Raw genomic sequence first — 10,793 nt, 5'->3', positions numbered from 1 at the left:
GAGAACTGGAATCTGACTTATTAGTTTAGGAGAGTACAAAATAAACCCAATACAGCAAGGCTTTGGTAGCAGAGTGGTCTCAAAGTGGAGAGATTAGGGGCTCAACAAAGCTGGTCTCAGATGCTTTAAAATAGTCCTGCCAGTGTTCCAAATTGAGCTAATCAGCAGTGCTAGTGGTACTTCTGGAAATGTACCTAAGGAAAGACCAAAAGGCACACTGCACCAGCTGTGAGAGAGAGGAATGATGAAAAACCATGAGATGAACAGCTGGACAGACACTAAGGTCACTGAAAAAGGAGAGGAAGGAGGTGTTCTAGACACTGGACCAGGAGTTCTCTGCAACCTCTTTGCTCTGTAGAAGATCATAGTAAAGCAGACTCTCTCCCTGCAGCCAATGGATACCGTGCTGAAAAAGATCCCAGTGCCTGTGGAGGAGCCCATGGTGGAGCAGGTGGATGTGGCCTGAAGGAAGCTGTAAGAATGACCGAGCCCTGACACTGGTTGCCTGGAAAGACTGCAGGGTCTCCTCACTGGACATCTTCAAAACCAACCTGGATGTGGGCCTGGTCACTTTGCTCTGGGGGACTCTGAGAAGGAGTTGGACTAGGGGCCCTTCCAACTCCAACTGTAGTGTGATTTCTGTGAGCCTGTGGAGAGCCCAGGCAGGATCAGAGCGTAGGAACTGAGGGACTGCACCTTACAGACAGGACCAGCACTGGAGCAGTTCTTGAAGGGCTGTATCCCATGTGAAGGACCACGTGCTGACATGGAAAAGTGAGAGAAGAAGGGAGCAGCAGAGGCAAAGTGTTAGGTACTAACCACAACTCCTGTTCCTCATGGTCCTGCACTGCTACTCAGGCAGGAGGAGGAGGTAGAGGAATCGTGAAATTGAGCATGGAATGAAGGTGTGCTGGGAAGGAGAGCAATTTTGTTTTTAGTTGGTAAGAAACTAAATTAATCTTCCCCAAGTCAAGTCTGTGTTGGTAAACAGTCTCCCTATCTTTATCTCAGGCCTTACACTTTTTCAACTTCTTTTCTCCCACCAGTCTTGCTGAGAAGGAGAAGTAAGAGATCAGCTGGCTGAGCACCTGGCAGCCAGTCAATGTTAATTCACCACAAGACAAAACAACAGCAGTAACAGTAAGCCAAAACTAAGTTGTCTCTGCAATAGATGGTCAGTAACTTTGGAAGCAAATCTTTCAGCATGTTTTCCATTTTTTTCTTTACAGCTGTGTTTGCAGAGACTAACTGCATTTATATAAACGACAGGGTTAATACTTCCAATAATGAGATACAAAATATATACTGACCTCAATCTAAGGTCACCCATCAATGTGAATTGTTGGTTGGATGGGGCCATGGGCAGCTGAGCTGGTGGGGGGGCAGCCCTGCCCATGGCACAGGGTGGGACTGAGTGGGCTTTGCGGTCCCTTCCAGCCCCAGCCATTCTGTGGTTCTTTGATACTAGGTTCCACTGGTTAGGAATAATTTTTTATAAACATTAATTACCATTTTAAAGAGGAACATTGAAACAATACTGTTATTTTATAAAACGTAATGAAATAGAAAAATAGTATGTTTTGATACATTAACTATGGGATCAGGATAATGTGTTCCATGCACTTCCAATATAAGAAATTGATTGATCATCAGTTTTCCAAGAAGTCTGTTATATAATTAGGTCATTTTACGTTACAGTTAGAGGTAAAAAAGAGGTATGCCTCTTTTTTAAAGTAATAGAGTTGCTGCCAGCACTACAGGTTGGTTGTGAGTCTGTTGTGTGTTTAAAAGAAACCAAAAAAAGTCCTAGCTCCTTAGACAACAACAATATTTAAGAAAGCATTAGCTTAATGGCATGCATAGTTTATCTGTTATAGAAACAGAGAAACCTCAGACATCTGAAAAGTCCTTTAAAGTCCACTTAGGTATAATTATTTCTGACACATTTTGTAATTAGACAGTGAAATCTATAGTAATTTCATGTTTAAAGCATTTCTAATTACAAAGCATCTTCCCTTGCATAGGCACTTGACTGTTCTGCTGCTACTCTTCATAAAATAATGCTTTCTAATCTTCTTTCCACTTCTCAAAAGTTGGGAAAGAATAGAAAAGAAAGCAATTTTATTTAAGTGTAAGAAGAACTACTGATTTATTACTGAACTAGACAAACTGAGATCTGCAAAAGTGTTCCCTACTTTTCTCCTGAAAATATAAAATGCAGAATGCATTGTTTTAATGACTCCTGTACCAAAGGACCTTAACTTATGTTCCGCCAGTTGCAGCTTTCAGACCTTCTTGCCTACATAAGGAGTTTGCCAGGAAAACTTGGAGCAGTTGTAGAATATTGTTCTAATCTGCACTTGACTGCCTGTGTGAACATGCTTTCCCAATAAAAGTCAGTATATTCCAGAACAACTCTTGCATTTTCTGAGATGATTACTTGATAAGCCCATTTCGTCTGAAATCAGAAATTACTAAATAATTACTGCAAATAGCTGAGTATTCCAGTTTCCCTATAGAGAAAACCATTTCATGTTTGGATAGGATAATCAAGCTGTCTTTACCTGTCATGATAAGCACAGTGTGCAAACCGCATTAAAGTAGAATTTCATTTAGATAAAATCATATATTCTCTGATAGAGTTTCACCTGTGTGGCCATGGAATTCAGTTAGCAGCTTTCTCAATACCTCCTATTCTTACTGCTGCTGACATGGTACCATGTTTAGTTTTCACAAGAGTTGTGGTCAGTGAAAACAAAGCAGTTCCTTGTCTCTAGCTGCATCAGCAGTGACTAAAGGCAGTAGCAGCCTAGTGGATAAAAGTCACTTCTGTTTCCATGATGCCTCAAAATTCCAAATTCTGATAGAGAACCTCTGCTTTTCACTTGGAAGCTCCCAACGCTTTTCAAAGTGCTCTAGTTTTCCTTTACCAAAATCTTCCTCTACTCCTGATGCCGTTATCTAGACATCACCAGTTTCAAGCACTCAGTACTTTTTGCTATTTCACTGTGCCTTTCTCCTATTAACACGTGAAACTTGTTCTGCTGCTCTGTTAACGCTATTCTTCTTGTGGCCTTTTATCAACTTTCCTAGATTCCCTTAGGCCACGTTCCAAGAAAAAGTACTGAGTGACTGAGGAAAAAGGGAGGAGAATGACATGCTTGTTTTTAAGCGTAAACGTATCTGTTGCACTCTATCTGTAGATCATATTAGGTCTATAGGCAGAAATTGCCAGCCTTCTTGTTTCTGTAGCAATTTCTGTGTCTTCCATACTAATCAAGCTGCTGTCCTGAAATAAAGTTTTTGACTACTTAGAGCTGTTCTCTATTCCTGACAGATCCTATGGGTTACCTTGAAATATAACGTTCCTATTCAGTATGGAGATGTGGTGCTACCATGAAATGATTTTACATCATAGAGATGAATATCTGTGCAAATTTTCTGGGCACAGGCAACAGCCATGTCTCTGTATCCTTCCAGCAAAGCAATGGCATTCTATTGTGCTGCCAACATACACTGTACTCCCATATCCTCCTGTATTCTGGTACGCTGTTCAACAAACACTGTGAAATGGATTATTCATCGTGGGTGGGCAGTGGGTTGAGTCCAGGCCACGAGCCAAACTGACCTCTTGCATTCTTAGCGTGCATGAGCTTTTAAATCATGATTTTGGTAATGCTGCTGTTAGGTTGCAGTCTGAGGCATGCACTCTCGGCCTAAATGCTGCAGAACGATTTTCTAAAAGAAGAACGATCCTTTCTCTGTGAGTAAATGCTGTCTTCCCCTTCTGGTTCCTGACCTCACAGTATTCTGCTCAGAAGGGAGCTCTTCAGCTGCTGTTGTGCTGTCAGTGTCAGATCGCATTCCTTCAGTGGCAGTACCCATCTGCCCTTGAGTGTTACAGATTGTCTTGTTAAAAATAAGCCAGGCATTGTCGAGCCGTAGTTCTGCTGTGCTCTTTGTTACCGGTTGATGGAGCTGGGAGGAACGGTGATCTTCTCCTTGCATTTGTAATCTGAGAGAATCATTTGTCAAGCAGTCCAGAAGTGGTATGCTGGTTTGGTTTGGACATGTGTGGCAGATGAGTAGGATCAATGATAGCAGTGGAGGGTGGCAGCCAGGAGCCACTCACAACCAAGGAAAAGGGCAAGGAAGAAAACTGACTCACCTGTGAAACCCAGGACCTGGCTATAGCAGTTTATAATTGATTTTAGCTGCAAAATTACTGTTATAAAATAAGTGTTTCTCACACTGAGATGAATCACTTTTACTTAAAAGGTTATCCATTTCATCTCAAATATTTAGCAACTCCTAAATAACTGACAGTCTAGGCAGGACTCCAACCCCTTTTCTTAGTGGTCTATTGTTATTATTATTTTCTCAGAGGATAAAACCGTAAGTTATTCGGTGTAACAGAACCTACACCTATCCTTCCACCCCCCACACACTGCAGTACAGATCTCTGCTGTCAAGCGTTGCAAGGTGTTTTACTCAAGTGTCTCAAGGAGGCTGATGGGGTGGGATATGATTCCATGCAAGTGCTCTTCTGCTTTAATGATAGGGAAGAGACAAAGCCTAGGATAGATGCGTTAGTTGTATTTGGATCTGGCTGGCAGAATGCTAAAGGCAAAATGTATAATGCTAATGCTAAAGGTTAAAGAAAGTAATGAACTGGTGAAGCTTTTTAACTGCATAAAAATCTTCAGGGAAGTCAAAACTGCAGTCAGTTGGAATGAATTTCAGAATTATTTCATAATAGTCATTTGAATGAAACAACACCTGTTGAAATTTGTAATCCATAACTGTGTAACACAAGGTAAATCCACTCTGCGTGTGTCTCAAAATACATCTGGGGGGTACTGTGGGCAGTTCAATGAGAAAAATCAGCTCAAAGATCAGCAGCATTGAAGAAGGCAAATAGAATGCAGTGATTTATTAGAAAGTGAAAACCAGAGCAGAAAGCATCAAACACCACTGCACAAATTAAAGGCCATGCTTTGAATTCTGTCACTCCTCATTTCACAGAAGCTACCATAGAGATAGTGCACGGAGAGAGGTGATAAACGAGGAGTTTCACAGGGGTGATGTCCCCTTCATAGGGAAATTAATTAGACTAATACTGATCATAGGGAAAGAAAGAACAAAAAAAAAATTATACTAAAACTTTCACCTTACACAAAGCTGTGATAGTCATTAGGAAATTAATTCCTGCTTCTCAGAACAGAAGAATTGCAGGGCATCAAATTAAAACACCAGCTTTCTAACAGAGAAAACTTCTTCACAGGTCAGCATGCAGCTGTAAGTAAAGCCCACAAGGAGACTTTGGAGGCTGAAAGCGTAGCTGGCCTAAAAATGGAAACGCATAATGTAAGGCATGCTTCAAAAGGATTACTGAATGTAAGGGACTGGATCCAGCCTTTGGTTCAATAAACCCTTAACCACTGACTGCCAAAGTAGAAAGGCTTTTTGGGAGAAGCATTATCATATTCTTTCTGTAGTACCTGTCGCTGACTACTGTCATGGCTGCCTTCTTATTATCTAGATAAGCTGCTGTCACTGTACTCATGGTGAGAACGTGTTTTTACACTTGATAATCCTTAGCTTAATGACTAAACTCCATAGGCAAGCCTGCAATATCTCAGATTCATCATCCTCTTACAGATATACACTCAGTAACAAATTACAGAGAATACACATTGCAGCTAAAATTTGTCTTCATTCTGTTCTTCAAACAGTTCCCCAAAATCTCTGATGTATGGGGTTGAATGTAGAAACATTTCTGACTTGATTTTTTATTGCCATACTCTTTTGGCTGTAGCTGTAGGAAAGCATTAATCTAGATATTTTCCTGACTTGTTGAACGCAGAGTGTAGCCTATTCTCTGGATCTATTTGTTTATGTAGCTAAGAGACCTATTACAGTGGAAATTAAAAATACAGCCACACCAAACACACATTCTGCCTGACATAACAGGCAGGTACATGCCTTTCTCTCCTACAGCTGCTACAGCTGTTGCATAAAAATCACTACAACTGACCCTGAGAAAAGTCATGGGTGAGTTGCTGTTAGCACTGAGGCTACACACAGGCAGAAACAAAAGGCTGAAAGAAAATATTCATATACAAAGGACAAAAAATGTGTTACAGATGAAAAGACAATAAGGCTCCCAGTGCAGGAAAACGCAAAGGCGACTAACTCAGCCACTTTAATATTCATGGCTGGACTTTCAGGTTTTTTTCATTTGGCTTGTCAAACTGAGAAAAGCGTGTGAAAAGGCAGCTAGAAACACTTCTCTGTCAGATGGTGGAATTCCTCTTGTGCTGCTTCAAGCACTTAGAGACATTTCTTCCATAAACATATTCAACCTTGTCCTGATGCAGCAACCTTTGCTTTAACATTGCTAGATTCAGACCACATGCTGAGGGCACAAAAAAACTGGTACCTCCACTGGCAACTACAGTTATTAAGCACACCGGAGAGCAGCATTAAAACAAAGCCCAAAGTGCTATGTTTGAGCATCGGTGGCAATCAGTGATGCTACAGCTTGCACAGCAATCAGCTTAATCTAGGAACAAAACAGCAAACTGTTTGAGGGTTATATGAAATACAGTGGCTTCTCCAGGCAAAATAGAAATAACAAAAACTCCAAAATACCTATTATAAGTGGGTATGCTGACTTTAGCCTTATTTAACTGCGTGCTTCTGTGTGTATTGTTGTTTCCCTTCCCGTTTTGAAAGATCACACTGTCTAGTTCCAGGGCTGTTTCTGCATTCTTCTGCAGCTGCTCTATCTCCGGGACTCATGTGCCTCTGTCAGATTTTGTCACAATATGCTGGCAGATTGAAAAGGTGGTCATGGAGATACATGGACACACACTTGCAACAGAGCATGACTTCCCATTTTTTGTTTCCTCAGGAAGCTAGGCAAAAAAAAAAAAAAGAAAAAAAAAGAAAAAAAGGAGGCAAACCGTTTTAAGATACACATACATTTAACTTACATGAAAACTGAAGAGAAACTACACTCACCCTGGGACTTTCCTGTTCTAGGTGACCATGGGATAAGTAGCATTTACCAGCCTACCAAAAGCTGTCAGAATGGATCTGCTCTTTGCATTTTGTTTACTGTTGTGGTCATTAATGTACTTATTAACAAGATTTATAATGCCTTATAATCCTTGTTGATATCCTTACATATCAAAATACAGCACACGATCATTCTGAAAAAAGGAAGCAGTAACTAACATGTTAACTGTTCTGCTACAACATGAATTTTACTCTAGCTTCTCAAAACTCCTCCAGTAAATAAAATTAGCCCTAGCAACAACCCTCATACAAACATGAACATGTTTCCTGAAAAGCAGGAAGCAGCCTAACAATCATATCATATGACCAGCTAAATACAGAAGAACTTTGCTGTTTTTTTTCTTTTTTTTCTCAGGACATTAAAGTGCATTTCCATGTGACTTGGTAGGAGATGACTACTGCCTGGTTTGCTCTTGCTGGAAAATCCTTCTTCTCTGTAACACAGGTGATTTACATATTTTATCCTACTTGTGATATTGGGATCATATAATTTATTGACTCAGTTAGGCTCCCTTAAGGTCAGCAAGTCCAGCCATTAACATAATACTATCAAGTCCACCATTAAACCATGCCCCTAGGTGCCACATCCACATCAATTGTCTTGCAGGTCTCCATCTCTATTACAGTGCGTTCCTATGTTCCTCTGTTTATAGAATGAATCTCATTGACTCAATCAGATGAAGCACATAGAGAGACATCTTTAAAGACGTTTAGGTGCCTTAAACTTCTGAGAAGTGTTTACTCGGATTTTAAAATGCATCTATAAGTACAGCAGTTAAGTTCACAGTAAGATTTTGAAACACCTAAGTACCTATGGAGATGTCATAGGACAAAGACTATGGAGACTTACAGAGAATGTGTAGGCTTTTGTGGATTCTCGTTGCAATGGCACATCCAACTTCTAAGTCAGCTGAACTGCTAAGCAAACACAAGCGTGGATGAAAAGGATTCAAAGGCACATTTACATTCAGTGACCAACAAACGGGTGTTGCTTCTCAGATTACTAGCAAGAAAACACAGAGTAGCTGCAGGTTGATTCAGGTCTGGCTGTCTATTTAAATAGTTTTAAAATGCGTAAAAGTGAGATGCAAATTCTTTGGGTAAACTGTTGCTCAACTTCATCACGCAGACAGTTCTGCAGCCTGGCACTTATTTCAGTTGATTGCTTTGTATGTGTGGGAAACTGGCTTAAGTTTCGGCCTCTGAACAATATTTGACCAACTGCTGCTCTCAGACAGCAGAGGAACATTCTGAAAAAGACAGGCACTGGATGGTACTTACAGCTTTTCAGGAGGTACATGCACTAAAGGCTCTACTACAGTATTCTCATTTCTTCTTATACCCCTTTACTGGCCTATATATTTTCACTTTCTGCCTACTATTTTTAATTCTAAAAATATCATTTGATTCTAAAGGCTGCACTTGGGTTATGTGATTGAAGACTTATCTCTCTGAACACCGAGGAGAACAGAGCAACAATAGGAAGTGGGGAAACTCCAGTAACGTACCCAGGGAAAAGGAGACTCTGCCCAACGCCTCCCAGAAAGTGACCTGTCCGTGGATGGTGTGACATTCATCATCAGTCAGTGGGAGAGGCCCACTGAACTGTGTGACTTACTGCCTAGAGGGGTATGGGACTCACAGGATGAGAGCACCTTTGGGATTGCACATGACTTACTGGAGTATGTGTGGAGAAGGAAATCAAAGACAGGGAATGAGGGAGATAAAGGTGGTTTTGTGAGTCAGAAGTATGGAAAAATAAAAGGATAAGGGGTTAAAATGGTCTGGCTGGTTGTGAACAGGTTGGTGGTCAGCACTCTTGCCAGGCTTTGCCTTGCGCTTGATCCCATCAGTCTTATTAAGTCCTACATTGATTATTTTTTCTGGATAAGGAGACCCTCGATTCTATGTGTGTGTCTGTATGGTGGTCCAAGCAATTAGACATAGGGCCACAAGGCACAGAGACCTTTGTTTCTGTGGTGCCAGCAGCAGCTGAAGAGACCAAAGTGTACACAGGTATGAATCTGTATGCCAGAGTTCATCAGTAAACATCAAGCCAGGATAGCTGGAGAGCAAGGTAAGGGAATTAAATACTGGAGAAAGTATAAGACTGAAGATACTGAAGAGACCATAGATTCTGTATGCTTGCTACTGAAGGGAGCAGGGGAGCCAAGCCAACTGCTAGCAAGACTATGATAAGGTGCTGGTAGGGCAACAAGCAGCTTCCAGAGAGACTTGCTGACATAGCATGCCACTGAGAAAGCCAGTGCTGGCTCTAACACATGGGTCCGGAGCTGAAAGTGCTTATTAACACAAGTCTTCCACAGGTGTATTTTCATAACTGATTTCTGGGCCTGATTAACAGAAGTATCACTCTATCCTTGATTGAGATTAGTAACAAGCAAAGCCCAGCTGACAAACTTAGTGGAATAGGTAGAAAGAGAAAATCTAGAGATGGAATTTTTAAAAATGGCATCCCAGAAGAAATAATTCGAACAAAGCGCAATGCTCTGATGGCAAGTGTGAATCACATAATAGTATATGACAACATCTGCAAAGAGTGTGGAAAAACAGGCCTCCAAGATACATTCAAGGACATATAGATTCAAGCAAAGCCCGAGATGACCTCAGTAGTCAGGCTGCTGAGCAAATGACTTGCTTGTGGATGTCTTCCAAAATTGCAGATCACAGACAGAAGGACATTTATTTGAGTCCTTCTGCAGAGAAAAAGGCACATAGTATCCAGTCCTGTGGTGCTGACTGCTTGCAAAGCAAATGCACTGATCCTCCATCTGCTTCACTGATGGCAGAAAGCATGGTGTGCAGGAGCTGCTCAGAGGTCATTTGCAAAAAGCTTCTGAAAAAAAGTTACAAAAAGGCAAGGTTACTTCCCAGAGTCCTTGGTCTAGCTATCAACCATATCGCAGCGCTGTACAGGCAGGTAGGAAGGAAGAGACCTCCCAGCTTTGGTACAGATTTTGGGCTATTTGGGGGTTGCATATTGATTTGTGGGGTTTATCTTAACTGTGTTCAGACTGGAAAGATCATCCAAGTTCCACGTGGGCTACCTTTAATCTCACATCTTTCTATAATCTAAGAAACTCAGCTGGACAGTGAAGTTCTGCAGCTCTGCCCTCAAGGGTTGTACACCCAAGGCTTTCACAGCAGAAGGGGTGCATTCAGACTGTAAAGATGTGCTCAGACAGATGAATGCCTTCTACAAGGGCTATGCAGGGAGCTGCACTGCACTGAGGAGTCGCAGTGGCATTGAAGTAAGGAGTAAAGCTGGACAGCTTTTCTCTACTCAGGAAACTATGAAGCAGCTGTCTAAGGGGCTGTTAAAGGAGATACTGCAGCTCTGGGGACTTGTTTGCTGTCTGGAGGGGACTGAAAGTCTTCCTTTTCATTAGAAATCAAACTATTCAAACTATGCATATTCCAGGGCATGGTCTTTAATGTGACAACACAAACTTTCTGGACTGTTGTTCCATAATGATCCCTTGTCTTCCAAGTGACAACTTTCAGGCAGCAGCTTCCTAGCAAACCCACCTTGGAGAACAGAGGTGCAAAGATGGCTGTTGGCATGGTGAGAAGGCCCACACATTGCTTGGCATGCCCTCGCTGCAGTGAAGGCTGCAGCCACCTGGGATTGGACAGCAGACCGAAGTGACTGAAGAACATCAGAAGACTGATTGCCATCTGTGTACAGA

At 41.6% G+C, this 10,793-nt stretch overlaps 1 long non-coding RNA gene across 1 annotated transcript; it reads left to right on the top strand.

Annotated features, from left to right (window-relative positions):
* Window positions 1-3,696: 3,696 nt before the first annotated feature.
* Window positions 3,697-8,876, top strand: LOC122179308. Its single transcript, XR_006178637.1, has 3 exons — window positions 3,697-3,763; window positions 7,439-7,528; window positions 8,499-8,876. It is a non-coding gene; the product is annotated as an uncharacterized LOC122179308 (long non-coding RNA).
* Window positions 8,877-10,793: the final 1,917 nt, after the last annotated feature.

The sequence above is a fragment of the Lagopus leucura genome, unplaced genomic scaffold, assembly GCF_019238085.1.
Source record: "Lagopus leucura isolate 7727_CA_CO unplaced genomic scaffold, USGS_WTPT01 Super-Scaffold_100002, whole genome shotgun sequence".
In the NCBI taxonomy this organism is placed as follows: domain Eukaryota; kingdom Metazoa; phylum Chordata; class Aves; order Galliformes; family Phasianidae; genus Lagopus; species Lagopus leucura.
Note: the sequence above shows the minus strand (reverse complement) of the source record. Positions and strands in the feature narration are given on the sequence as shown.